This window comes from Anas acuta, chromosome 5 (genome assembly GCF_963932015.1).
Source record: "Anas acuta chromosome 5, bAnaAcu1.1, whole genome shotgun sequence".
NCBI classification, from domain to species: Eukaryota; Metazoa; Chordata; class Aves; order Anseriformes; family Anatidae; genus Anas; species Anas acuta.
This window is the reverse complement of record NC_088983.1, coordinates 5,925,454-5,939,478: the sequence shown is the minus strand read 5'-3', so window position 1 is coordinate 5,939,478 and position 14,025 is coordinate 5,925,454. Positions and strand designations below refer to the sequence as shown.

The following is a 14,025-nucleotide window of genomic DNA, read 5'->3' as shown; positions in this document are numbered from 1 at the left end:
CACCAGAACAGAGCCTGTGTAGTGTATGGCTCAGCTGAAGTGATGAGCACCAAAGCTTTGGTTTTGTTTTGTCCCCCACTTCATCAGCAAAGAAATGCATCCTGGCAAATCTGCTCCTGTTCTATGTGGGGTATTTTATGGGGCACATTCCAGCAGCACTGCTGGCGGCTGTGGTCACACAAGCTGGAGATGGCTCAGCCTTGCTGGTAAGTGGCAGGTGTGATTTCAAGGGCATTGTTGGCTTAAATTTTTCTCGCAAAAGAGCGGTCACTTCAGCTGTACGTGTGTATTCCTAAAATTAATTTGCTGCTCACAGCCTTTGTGGTTAGGGTATCCTGAAAATCAGGGTTTCTTCTCTGTTGGTTTGCAAATGTAATCAAAAGGATGATATAACCAGGGGACCTGCTGCATCTGAAGGGTGTTACCTGCTCTTCTATCAGGTTTTATACAGGTGTGTGATATTGTGCCTTTAAAAAAAGGCAGCAAACTTAATGGGCATCATGTTGCTTAGGAGCTATTTGCTGAAGTTGGTTGTTGCTTAAATACTGAGGTGTGAAATCTGCTGGGGCTGAGGTGTTTTTAACTCTCGCATCCTTGAAGTCAGCTCAGGACAAGGGGCATCGTGACAGATGGCTCTGCTCTAATGGCTTGAAGAGTGCTCTGTGCGAGGTATTGATGAACCCCAAATCTTCAAATTGGACTCTGAAAGCCTCTCCAGCCCGCTGCAGGATGCTTGGCACCGCTTACAGCTTGACGTGCGACACCTGGAGCAGTGCTGCAGGAGTGCCACTGGGAGCAGCCAGCGATGGATTGCTATATACTCCTGAACACGTGAAGGTGCACGCGGCAGGCAAAGCGTGTGAGGCTCACTGTCATGTGGCTTTATTGCTGCAAAGTCCTTGTAGTAAAAGTCACGGTAAGCCCCGGTGTTCTGCTCCAGGTCCCCTTGAAGCCCGTGTAATGGCTGCGTGGAATTCGAGCAGCCTTTGAGTCGGGTTTCCTGGTGCAGGAGGGCACTGATCAAAACCTCGTGCTCCAAAGCGATCTGAAACAGCTCTCGCTGCTCTCCCGTTCTCCTGGCAGATGTGAGCGCAGACACCACCAGCATTTAGGCTGGCTTAGATCTATTGATGCAAAGGACTGCTGAAGAGCCAGGTATTATTGTGCTGCTGTCATGTGTCAGGTTAGTGGGTTACAAAGGCTGTGCTGCTTTGAGAGCTGCCTGCTTTGGATGCAGGTATGAGCCCATTCACCTCCCCTTTTAAGTGATGGTGCCAGAGCTCTCTTTTTTGGGAAAAAAAAAAACTCTGCTTTAATCACTTGGGTACCAAACTCAATAACCTCCTATCCATTGCTGCTTTATCTCAATGTCATAGCTCTGCATTAAGACATTTTGAAATTAAAACTTGCCTTTTTCAGGACCTGGAGTAGATGCAGAGCCCCAGCAGTGCTCGCTCTGTGGCTGTGAGGAGTCCTCCTTCCACAAGAGCTCCAGAGCTCGGGAAGGGAGGATTCAGACCCAGGGCACTGCCTCAAACAGCTGCGACTTCCCCCAAACCTGGTTGTGGTTTTGTGTGGCTCAGCGTTAGAGGTGTCTGTGTGCATCGCTGCCTTTGTTGCCCTCGCTGAGCAGCAGGCTGTTAGCTCTTTTAACTGGCTTTCTCGCTGCAGTTACCCGTGGCTCGGTGACACCTGGAAATGCATTTGCCAGCTCGATTGTTCCGACAAACCCAATTACCGGCTGCTCAGGGAGCTCCCACCCCGCACTTAGCAGAGACGCAGCATTGATCCAGGGCGGATTTTCCTGAGGCTGGGTTCAACGAGCAGCGTGCCCCTCGTGAGTCCCTCTCCTTGGTCAATAACAGCCAGGGGAAGGTTCCCAAACCCTGAGCACAGGTTTTCTGGCTGCCTCTGAGCTGTTCACATTGTCCCAGGGGATCCTGTAGCTAGAATGTCTTTGTACCACTTCTGGGCTAATTCCTGCAGAAACCTATTAATTTCTGCCCTGTTTTGTTCCTGTAGGGGCTGGATGTGACCTGATGGAGAGCTCTAGCTAAATGGAAACAACTTGAACAGCTTTGTTGAATTCTCAATTAGCTTGCAAATAAGGGAATACCTGCAAAACTGATCTCCTTCCTCAAAATCATTTTTGCAACGAGGTCTGGTCATCCAGCACGAGTCCACAGGCAGCTAAATACAGTGCTGTGGCCTCAGGATGCCCAAGCTGGTATCGTCTGCCTCTTTCTCATAGAGACCTGCTGCTGGTTAGCCCTGCACAAAATCTATGCCCAGCCTCTGCAAGCAGAGACCGCGGGGCCCTCTTTGGAGGACAGCATGGGTGAGATGATGCTGTGGCTGCTTCTTTATTTACAGCTCCTCAGGTCGCAGCAGACAGCGTGTAATTAGAGCAATTGGCTCTGAGAGAGAGAGAGATGATAACCTTGTCGATCAGCGTGTCGGAAAGGCACGAAAGTACAGGTCTGATGGGCTCTAGAGAGAGGAGATGATGCTCTTGGAGAGGGAAGCAGGATGCGTTTGCATCTTGCTGTCATTATGGGTGGAAGGAAAAGTCTTGCATTAACGGGAAGGTATTGAACAGCTGCAGCTCAGCTTCTTAAGGTGAAAGGGATAGGGAGTGAGTCGAAGGCTTTTGGGGATGGAGAATGCTGAATTTGAGCTGCTGTGAAACACAAAGAGGAAAGGACAGAGGAATGAAGCAAAAAAAATGTGGTGGTGTTTGTAAATAAGGTAAATGTGGCAGGATAATAGAGGGAGTGCTCTGGCTACCCATGGAGGAGGTCAGAAACTCACTCTGACTCCCTGTAGGTGATCCTCATCTCCTTCTCATCCTTCATAGAGAGAAGGAGTTGCCTTGGGTCTGGAGACTGTTCCTGTGGGGTCCCATCCCCGTGGCTGCAGCACTGCACAGAGCTGGCTTGCAGGCTTTTAGCAGGTCTGTAGCTGGCTGCCTCTGGGGTTTTTGCAGAGGATCCCTCTGCTGGAGGTGGTGATGAACACAAATAGCCTCGGATGCCTTGGGGTGTGAGCTTGGTGGAAGTGGTGTGTCAGTGGGGCTGGTGATCTCTGGAGCAAAAGGGCAGTGAAAATGGGGGGGTTGGGGTGCTTTATTGAGGTCTGCTGGGTGAGGAAATAGCCTGAGAGCAAGGAAGATCTTGGGCTGGGAACAGTGAAGGAAAAGACTGGGTAGGATTGATTTGTAGGAAGGAAAGATCTTCAGCCTGGTGGGTCACAGCTCTGCTTGCTCTGTTTTAACAAAACCTGGGCTTATGTTCTGGCTCCTCCTGTCTCTTACCCTAAACAAGCAATTAAGGGGTCTGAGTCAGGATCCGAGTGCTCTGCAGAAACAAGCCAGCTGCTGCAGACCAAGAAGGGAAGCAGGATCACCAACGCAAAGGTTGGAAGCAGGAGCAGGGCAGCACAGCGAGCTGCAGCCCACATCCACCCCACCTTCCAGCCCAGGTGCCACAAAGCACTGCATGCCTCCTGAGTCTGAGCGCGGGGCTGCATCTTAAATCATCCATGGGTAGTTCCTGGAAAAAATTTGGGGGTAACCTGGGGGCAGAGGAGGGAATTTCAGGATGCTTTTTGTCACAATTACCCAGTCTGTCCCCCAGACCCAGTTCACAAGGACATGGGGCTGCCCCCTGCAGCACCCACAGATGAGGTTGGTGGCACAGGAGCTTGCAGGTGAGTGCAGAGCTCGGCTGCCTGGGGAGCTGAGGGCCTGGATCCCATCTATCCATGCCCTTCATCTCTTCAGGTTGGTGAAACAACTCTCTTGGAGTTAGGGCAGGCTGCCCTAGCACCTCCTGTGGTCTGGGACATGGAAGGGGACAAGGAGCCCAGCCCACAGCCCGCTGGTTGTGGTGGGACACCCCAGGGTGGTGCCACCTGCCAGCAGCTCAGATAGAGGGGCAGGGGCCAGGCAAGTAGCCCCCGCTGCTGTCCCCTCACCACGCTGCTAGCACAGGCAGCTCCTCTGCATGCCCAGGGAGGTGGTGTTGGGGTTGCTGGGCACTTTCCCTGCAAATGAGGCTTGTGGCTCTACCAGAAATGACATCACCTGTTAGGCAGATTTCTTCATTAGGAAGCTTTCTAATCTCAGACATGAGCCACTCCAAAAATTCTCCCCCAGCCCCTGAGCACGGAGCAAACCGAGCTGCTCTGCCGGTCTCTGCAGCACGCTCTGCTTATTTATCATTCATGGCATCGTGTTTGTTTTATGACAAATGAACTTAATCACGATTTTCACAGCGGAATACCCAGGAAAATACCCAGGATAGCCGTAGCTGCAGGTACAGAAAACCAAACTTAATTTAGACAGGATATACGGGAGCAGTCAAAGGAGCTGAAGAATTGAATTCATCTAATAAAAAGACGAAGCTCTACATAATTTTTCATGCTGGCACAATAGCCTCATGAGACAGGCTGGTGCTCAGCTTCTGCATTAAACTCTTCTTGTGTGCTTAATTCTGAACCAAATCATTATCATCATTTGTTGCTGAAAGTGCATTCTGGTGTTGGGAATATTTTTTCCCCAGCGTTGCGAGGTGGAGGAGGGTAGAAACTGCAGATCATTTATTAATGCTCTGCTCTGTTGTGCTCCTGATCTCCACCAGCTGGGTCTGGATGCTCTGGCTCAAGCTCAGCGTGAGCGTGCTGACTCGCACAGAGCTCTCCATGCCCATACAGCAACGCAGGGACCGGGCCAGGGTGCTGAGCAGGATGGTCATCATCCTGAATTGAGATCCCCAAATCTCGAGAGGCTGAGAAGTGATCACTTCAGCTCAGGAAAAAAAAAGGTGGGCATGCAGAAACGTGGCTGTGCTTTGCCATATGCTCAGGGTTTGGTTTGATGCTCCTGCACCACATCAGACCTGATCGCTGTCCTTCTTTCTCTTGTGATATCAGAGCAGAAACTCTTGGTTGGACCAAGAAGAAAAATGCTCCAAAAGCTGACCTACTGCTGCCGGGGTGTTTTCCTGCTGCCCCAGCCAAACAGAATAACAATCTGAGTCTGCCCTGCTCATCAGGATGTTGTCATGTGCTTTAAAACACCCTAAAGGTATTTCCAAAGAAGAACATGGAAAGTAGAAGAAAATTCTCAGTGCGGTACCAGGCATCCCAGGCTCTTCAGGAGATTTAGGGTGAGGGCTGCAGAGCTTTCCTGAGGAGAGTACAGACAGTAATTTGTGCAGACTCACTGAATGAGAGCCGCAAAGGAGCGATTGCTTCCTATAAATATGTTCAAGTGGCAAAGGGCACTGCTGGCAGAGCTATGGGATGTGGGTTGGTGACGAATAAATTCAGGCTGGAAATTTAGGAGACTCCTAAACAGCAGAGCAGTCATGCTCTGGAAGTTTTTTTCTGGACAGTTATTAAGCAAGAACCTGTCTTCTGGAAGAGTGGCACAGGGATTTGGGATCCTCACCTCACTTTACTGAGTATAAACTGTGCAGGCACTCAGACTGATGCACATCACGGGTATTTTTAGTGTCAGGGCTCTCAGGAAGATGCATCCTTGATGGCCCAGCTGCTGTAGGAGTCAAGAAAGTCAGATTGCAGATGGACAAGTGGCTTTTTTCCACCTCTCGTGCAAATGAAGCATCCAGGGCCACCTTACAGAAAGTACCAATGTCCTTCACATGCTCCCAGGTGAATAAGGCTGCGTTACACAGCAGTAAAATACAGCTTCTGGAGGGGGGGAGGGAGGTAAAGAGATACTCATGGTGTTGGTGTGAGTACTGCCAGACCTTGTTTTAGTTCCTGTGCCTCAGCTCGGGGCTGTCCCCAGCCACGTTCCAGGGTGGGGATGCTTTGCAAAGCAGGCTGCGTGCGTGGAGCAGGATGGTCAAATCGCACAGGGGGCAACGTAGAGGAGCTGGGAATGGCTCTGTGCACCCCCACGTGCTGCTGGTTGGAGCAGCATTGAGGCAGGGCGAGGATTTGTCAGCCACAAACAGCCCTAAGGGGAAGAAACCAGTCCCTGCCTTCCTTGTGGCCGTGCCCAAGAAGGGATCAGTGCCGCAAGCAAAGCTTCTGGGTTTCCCCCCTGTAAGTGGATAAATCAACCCGGGGTGTTGCATGTGTTGAGGGGCAGAGCAGCTGGAACGTACTGGGAATGGGATTTGGCTGATTCAGGAGTGGAGGTGACGCTGGGAAAGGCCCAGCCTTCCCTCAGCACATTTCTGCCTTAATCCTGCTCTGTGCTGTGGCCCAAGAGCCCTGCTGCTGAGGATGACAGCCCCCTGCCTCCACGCTCCCTCCAGCAGCGGGGCTTCTCCATCCTCATCCTCACTCCTGAGGGCCAGGGATGGCTGTGGTGTAACGGGGAGCCACGCAACACCTTGCAGGTGGGTCAAGTTGTTCTGCTCTTGTGCTCCTTGCTGGTCCAGACTTGAAAAGCTCCTTCCCTTCAGGGGACACAAGAAATGCCTGCAGCCATGCAGGGTTTGAGGCCACCACCTCCTCGTTCCTTTCTGAACATCCTTTTTTTGATTTTTTTTTTTTTATTTTTCCTTTGGGGCTGCGCACACATCTGAGAATAGCTCCGCACCACAGCCTCCTCCGCAGGAACAGAGTTATTTATTCTTGCTTGCTCTGATAGTTTTTCTGTATTTAATCTAAAAAGAGACTTGCCTTGTGCCTGGGAAGTGCCTGGCCCTACCTCCAAAATGGAAGTGCGAAAGGCTCCTGGTGTGTTTTTGTTAAAAAAAAAATAGTGTCCCAGAGACACATGATGGGTAAACATGAATGAGGGAAACACAGCTTGGGTGTAGAACCCTTCAAACTGCCTGGAGACAGGTATGTGCCTCCAAAACTTCTCATCCCCATCTCATGCTTCAGTCCCTGCCTCTTCACCTCTCTCATCCTTTATTCCCATCACTTTTTTTTTTTCTTCCTCTGCTTCACTCTCTTGTTCCTCTCACCACATCAGTGTCCTTTCCACCCTGCTCCCACACAGCCCCAGCTCGTCCCTCTCTGCCAGTTCCTCTCCCCTGTTCTTAGCACTGTTCTCTGATCCCTTCTGCTTCCTTTCTCGGCTGTTTTCTTCTCACCACGAGCCAAAATCGGAGCAGCCCCTAGGCAGGTATCAGGGATGATCTCTGGTGCAGTTTAGCTGCAAAACTTACAGTAAACCTGAGAGCGAGCTGAGAAGTTCAGACTGGGTGACCTGTGCTGGGGATGGAGTGCCTGTATCAACGTGACCACCAAAAAACCTATTAGGTTAGGACAGAAAACCTATTTCTGCTGTCCTCTGCAAAAAAATAAAATAAAATGGCTTTACCTTGGTCTGCAGATTGGGTGGGAGCTGAGAGAGGTCTGGGAAGGAGATGGGGGCTGTTTTCCCCCAAAAGTGGGAGCCTGCTGTGTGTTGCCAGCCCAGCATTGGGTTTGGGAGTTGGGTTGGCAGCCCTGGGACACGTTTCTTTGTGTCCAGGGTGTGCGGACAGAAATCTCCCCGGAATGCTTATTTGCACGTGTCTTGGTCAAAAGCAGGCCTAGAGTCCCGGAGCCTTTCTCCGACGTGCTTAAGTGGATGAAAACGCTCAAAATGCAGAGTCTGCCCATATGTTGCGAGCGCCTTGGTGACAGACCTGAATGCTCATCCCCACGAAGGCGAAACAGTGTTAAATGGCTGCAGGGTAAGGGAAAGCTGAGCCCGTTGTGGTATAAATAGCCCACTGGAAATACTCTCCCTGCAGCCTCTCATCTTTTTGTTACCGATTTTTAAAGGAGCGAAATATCATTTACTGTCTTTGGGCTGTTTCAGACCGGGCTGGGAGCTGTGCAGCCTTCAGAAGCCCTTTCTGCGTTGTGTCCCCACCGTGGTGGGGATGTCTGCTGGCCTCGGGGCTAGGAGGAGATCACAGAATCACAGAATAGTCTAGGTTGGAAGAGACCTCAAGATCATCGAGTCCTACCTCTGACCTAAAGATACTGCACCTGAGCTGGGTGGCAGCTAGATAAAAAAAGCGTTTATAAACAGTGCTCTTATTTATTAGCTTCCTAATCTGGAGCAGAGCGAATGTCAGTGAGAGTTTGTAAACTGAAAAGCTAGAAGCTAAAATTGAAATGAAACAGCTTGGTTTTGTCAAGGTGAGTGTCCAGGGCTCCCACACCCCATCAGTCCCTGGTGCAGGGGGACACCCCCTGGTGCTGGGAAGGGTGGTGACCCCAGGAGAGGACCGGGATCAGCCTGCACCTCCCACTCCAACCACTGCAGCGTTGTTAGTGTGTTACTCTGAGACCTGCCCTTCTACGGTGAAATTTCTAATTTATTTTGGAAATCCATTGCCTAATTGACTGCATTCCAGCAGCTAAATACAGTTTGCTTCTTGGAGGAGGAGTTTAGCGGAGCAATGTAGGGATTTGTGTCCTAGAGCAAGGTGCAGCCTGGTTCTTCCCCAGTCCAGTCCTCTATGTCCATACTTGGCCCTATAGTGGATTAATTTCACTTTCTTAATGAATGAGCACTGTTTTGGCATTAAACTGCAGAAAAAAATGTTGGTAGTTCTTGTTACCAAATGTGAAATGTTCAGCAAGGTCTGCTGCACCTTTTAATCCCTGCAAGGTCATGCAGTGAAGTCCTGTGGACAGCAGAGTGGAACAGCTCAGATTTTCCTTGTTTGCTTGGGCTAAAAAAACAAACAAACAAAAAAAAACATTGTCTGCATTTAAATTGGAGCATATTTTGTTCATTCACCCCTAGGAAACGTGTAAACAAGTTGTGGTGAGGAAGCAAAGCCAGCTAGAAAGTGGGGTGCACGCTGGGGTAAGAGAGAGCCTGGTTAATGCACCGCATCCACCAGGATGAAGGGATGAAGGGGGAGCTGTGCACGCAGGGATGGCTCCTGGCCCTGCAGCACAACCCCTTCAATATATGGAATTTGGGGACGCTGATTTCTAATAATACCCAATATGGTGTTACTATAGCAACTATATGGGGTGGTGAATAATGTTGCGGGCTCAAATCCAAAACGCTGGGAGCTGAAATGGCTCTGAGCGGGATTTAGGGCTGCCTGTGATCTTTGGTGGTGCGGGAGGTAGCCCTAAGTGGCTGGACTTGGGAAGAAGTTAGGGAAGAAGCTGAAAGATGCTTCTCCGTTGTCTCTGAAGGGAGCTGCAGCCCAGGAGGGGCTGGGAAATCGATGGCACGTGTGCCGCGTTGTGTGTGCTTCCATGAGGGTCCCTGGTGCACGGTTCAAAGGGGGGTTGCTGTAAACCAGATCTGTGACATTTAGCCTCAGGTCAAATTAAATTGATTTGTGTTAGAATGATTTTTTTTATTGGTTTGTCTTCCCGTTTGACTGGAAAAAAAATCGTTAAAAAATCTGTTACAGCTTGGTTCTAAGCAGAATTACTTCCATTTAATTTTCTCTCCTGGCAGACCGAAGCGTCTCTTATTTGCCCAGCTTTCAACTCAAGTGCTGCTGTACAAGAGGCAAAATCGGGGCAGCCGCAGTGGTGCCAGGCAGGCATCTGCAACCTGCTCCCAGTGCAGGGCAGTTCATTCCCTGCTAAGATCCTGTAGTGTGGGGCAGGAGCCTCGCACACCCCGTGCTCCCTGTCCCACTCATCCATCCCTTTCCATCAAGAAATACACCCTGACACATAGCCTAGTTTTATAGCTTAACTTCAAGCTCTTGCTTTTCCCTCCCAACCTCTAAGGCTGTGACTAATTCCTCCCTTCACCAAAGTCGGTACCTTGTGAGTATTTATAGCCTGATCCTGCTCTCCCCATCCCTTCCCCCCTACAATATTAATTTATCTCCTTTGTTCCCTCCTCCATGCTGGTCCCAGGTGTCCTGCCCTCCAGTTCTTACGCCGTCAGCATTTTTCCTCCTGTAGCTCCTCAGCACCTTTCTGTGCTTTTCCTAAGTGAAGAAACCCACAGAAGTACCCAGCTCTTGGTTCATTTGTGCCAGAGGAGAAGCTACGGTCAGGTAGTGGGAGTCCCTTCTTGCCCTGTCCCTGTCTTGCCCTTCTCTATTTCATGCTGCAGAGAAGAAACAACTTCCATCCGCCCTTATTTCTCTTGCTCTCTGTTTCTGGGCTGCCTCCTTAATGCCTTAATTCCCTCACTAACATTTTGCCCATTTAACCCATTTTCCATACATATGTTAAGAGTTGCCTACCAGGGAGGACTGGATGCTGAAAATATGAGAGAAAGTGGGCTACCCCCAGTCATTACTTTTCCTTTGCTTCCTAACACCAAGCTTGTAGCCAAGAAGGCTATTAGATGATTTTTTTAGCACAACCTGATGCTTAATCTTAGTAATCGTGTGCTGCTCTTCCAAATGCCCTTTGGCTCGCTTGCTCTGGTAGACTCTCAGAATGGGCTTTCCCCAAAGGACGTAGTGCTTTGCTCACCATGAAGTCTTCTGGCCTTACCCTTCCATCTCTCTCAAAACACAGCATTAAAACAAAGCCTTCTTGCCACACTTGCTCTTTCTTTTTAACATTGCTTGTAACCTATGGGTATGGTATAGGTGCCCCCATACCCATAGCATTCAAGAGTTCCCGGTGTAACTTCTCTTAAAAGCCCTGATAGTTTAGGATCTGAACTTTCCCAGGCTGAGGAGGAAACTCTCAGTACTTTCTGCTGCTTCTGAGGCCGGGTTGGGAGCAAAGCGGGACGTTTTCAGGTCTTGGACCTTCCCCTGGGGGGTGGGACACGCTTTGGAGGAAAGCAGACCTCTGTGTGGCTGAAAAAGCAAAGTCTTCAGTGTGGCTTTTAATAGAAAACTCGCAGCACCTGGCGGAGAGGTTGGTCCTGGCTCTGCTGTCTGGCTGCTGCCCCCCTCCTGCTCTAACAGCGCCCACCCCAGCAAATGGATGGTTTCAATCGAGGTCGCTCTGCCACGACCTGGGAAGCTTTCAGCAGCGCAGCCCCCCAGCCCTAAATGAACAGAAATGCTGGGATTTAGCCTCCGACTGATCGCAGGGAGCTGGCTCTCCCTGCTAGCAGCAGAGGCACGGCTTTGCCTCTGCTTTTTCTCTCTTCCAGCAAATTGGTGGCTGGCAGCTGCTGCCCTACAGCAAAGCGTGCGCCCCGTCCCGTCCCTGCCCTTATCCCAGGTGAGCCCGCAGAGGGGAGAGGAGCTGCTCCCTTCTTCCCTGGGGACATCCAAGCTGTCCGTGGGAGGTGAAAACCAACATCTTGAGGTCACCGGCTCACCACAGAGATCCACATCACCCTCACAGGACTTCAGGCTTTACGAATGGAAAGAGCTGGACACTGCCACATAAGGAACAGGAGCTTCCCCTGGGCTTTCAGGGGGAAAAAAAGCACTTTCCAAGTGTTCCCCCAAAATTATCATGCCTCCACTCAAAGTACAGACTTCAAACTTGATGCTGGGCTCCTGGATGGGCAAATATTGGTGGGGTCTGCAGGTGCCACATATTGGCAGTCAGGAAATAGAGGGGTTCGTAGTCCTATGGGCTCTTTGAAGTAGAGCAAGGGGTGGGATAAGTCTTTGAAAATGTCCTTCAGGGAAGTGAGATGTCTGGGGAGGATTCTTCCAGTCTCTGCTTGGCATGAACTCATCTTTTGCAGGAGAAGAGCTGTGGTAGCAGGTAAATAAAGGAGAGACCTTGAAGGCGAGGACATTTATAGCATTAGTTATAGCACATCTGGCCCGACCCTCCTTAAGCACAAGCTGGAGCCAGTAGGTTGATGCTGATTTATGACTGCAGTGGCTCTGCCCCATATTCTGCACTGCTGCGAGAGCTTTAACTTTTAATACAGTTTTGATAACTTTTTGATTGACTTTCAGGCATACCCGGGGTGCCCCCACAGTCTAGAAACAGGAGGAAAACACTTAATGGAGAGGGAAAACCACATTAGTGCTTGGATCAGATCCTGCTGCCTCCCCTGCCTCGGCAGAACCTCTGCAGTGTCTCTTTTTGAGCCTTTTCTGATGCTGCTTGTGTGTTATACCCTCGCTCCTTGATGTTACAGGGTCTGGGTCCTCGCTGGGGCTCTGCTGGGTCTTTTCTCCTAACGCATCTACTGCTGCCTACACGAGAAGCCAGCAGGAGCCAGCACACACCAGTCCTCTGGGCTTCCTGGCATAGGTCACATTGAGATGGGGAAACTGGGTGGAAAGAGAATAGGAGGGGGCTTCTTGAGCTCCAGCTCTTTGCCTGCATCAGTCTCATGCTGCTGTGTCCTCTCGGACCCAGATTTCCATGGGGCATCAGACGTGATCCTGATTTGTGGCTGATAGCATCTTGTCTTCAGATGCTCTTTGCTGGCTCCCAGAGCCTCGTGCTTGTGTGCCCAGGGAGTTTCATGCAGGTTTCTCTCTCCTGCCTTGCCCCAGCCCTCGGTGCTTGCCTGCTGGTTTTCTCCCCGAATTACCGTGCCTGACACATCGCTGGAGGTGTTATGCGTTGCTGCAAAATTAATTTTCCTCTTGAGAGCTCTCAGTGATTTCTTCACAGCTGAACTTCATTGCAGCCAGCGCTCTGGCTCCCTGCAGGATTTGTGCTGCTGGGCTGGCCGCAGTCTTGGATCACGGGGAGCCAAGTACAAGATGCTCCATTCTTCCCTTCCTTCTTCATTTTTAAGAGCAGGATTTCCACGAGATGTTGCAGTTGGGCCTGAGTGAAAGCCCAGCAGTGTGTATCACGTTCTGCCTTAAAGACTCGAGTTTCAGCACAAGCCCTTTTCCACTGCCAGCTCTTACCCCCTGCCACTGAGCCCTCTCTCCCCAGCTCTAGAAGAGCCTCAAGCTGTAGGGCAGCAATTTCTGTCCCAATTTTATCGCGGTGTCAGAAGCCACCAAAATGGGCATTTCTGTCTTCTCCAGGCTGAGTCTGAATCTGCTGTGGCTTGCCTTAGGGCAGCTGAGGGAAGCTGGGTCTGTCAGAAACCGGGAGCCAGCAAAGTGGGGCTGGGGGGCAGGGGCTCTCCAGGGGATGGGGGCTGCTTCAAGGCCTTCAAAGGATGACCTGGTCCAGGTTTGGTGAGCCACCGACTGCCTGGGGATAAAAGCAGTGAAGAGCTGGAGTTCCTCAATCACGTCTGGAATGGAATTTCAGTATTTGAGAGCTTGTGGAGAAATGGGACTTCTGGAAAGCGTGATTTAGGTGCCAGTTCACTTCGTGCTCGGAAGATTGCTGTTGTAGGACTCGGCGGAGTTTGATCTTGCAGGGGAAATGTGAGTCCAGTGAAATAAGAATGGATTATTCTTATTAGTGGGCTTTAATAAGCCTTAGCAAAGTGCATTTGATAGCATCTTAAGCAGTGCCTCAGTGTCACTGAACCCTGCCGACCAGGCATGTACTCCCCGGGGTACCACTGCAGCAACCCACTTCTTTTCTTATCTTCCTGAAAGTGATTTTTGTTTAAAACTACAAAATGCTATTTGTATCCTGGTCTGCCTGGTGTGGAGATCTGGCGCAGCTGTACTTCGAGCAGGAGCACTCGCGACCTTGTGAGCTTTTAAACTGGCTTTATGCTCCTCCAAAGGTATTTTTTTTTTCAGTGTTTCTCATTTTTCATGCTGCCCAAGGTATCAGGGAGTGTCGTCAGGGACTTCAGTGCAGGTTTTTCCTTCTGGTTGGAATGGGAGCTCTCTGAGGCTTTTTACTGAAGCAGAAAGCCTGGAGGGCACGTGGAAATGGGAACTGCTGAGCCACCTGCTGTGGATTCGCTTTGCAAGGCTTTGGGGCACCCGCTGAGCACCACCAGCGAGCTCAGTGGGTGTCCTTGGGGGCTGAGGACCTTCAGCATCACCAGACCAATTTCTTTGAGCTTAGGACTTGCTTTCCATCTTGGACGGAATGAATCCGAAGTGGTGCCGATGAATTCAGTGGAGTAACTGAAATGTAAAGAGAATTAAGGCTGTGGGGTTTTCTGTTTGGTGGCTTTGGGGTTTTGTTTCCCCTCTCCACCCTGTCCTTTTGCCCTCCTACCTGTGCAGGAGATGACGCCTGCCTCTCCGTGTGCCTCTCCATGTTCCTCTGGGCTGCTGCAAAGGGCTGAGGACAAGC

General features: G+C 50.6%; 1 protein-coding gene and 1 long non-coding RNA gene across 2 annotated transcripts in view; both read left to right on the top strand.

The window, feature by feature from the left end:
• RTN1 (reticulon 1) overlaps positions 1 to 14,025 on the top strand; it is a 98,643-nt gene that overhangs the window by 33,832 nt on the left and 50,786 nt on the right. The window lies entirely within an intron of this gene.
• LOC137856755 (uncharacterized) lies at positions 1,413 to 5,304 on the top strand. The gene is made up of 3 exons (XR_011096759.1): positions 1,413 to 1,591; positions 1,672 to 1,837; positions 2,023 to 5,304. It is a non-coding gene; the product is annotated as an uncharacterized lncRNA (long non-coding RNA).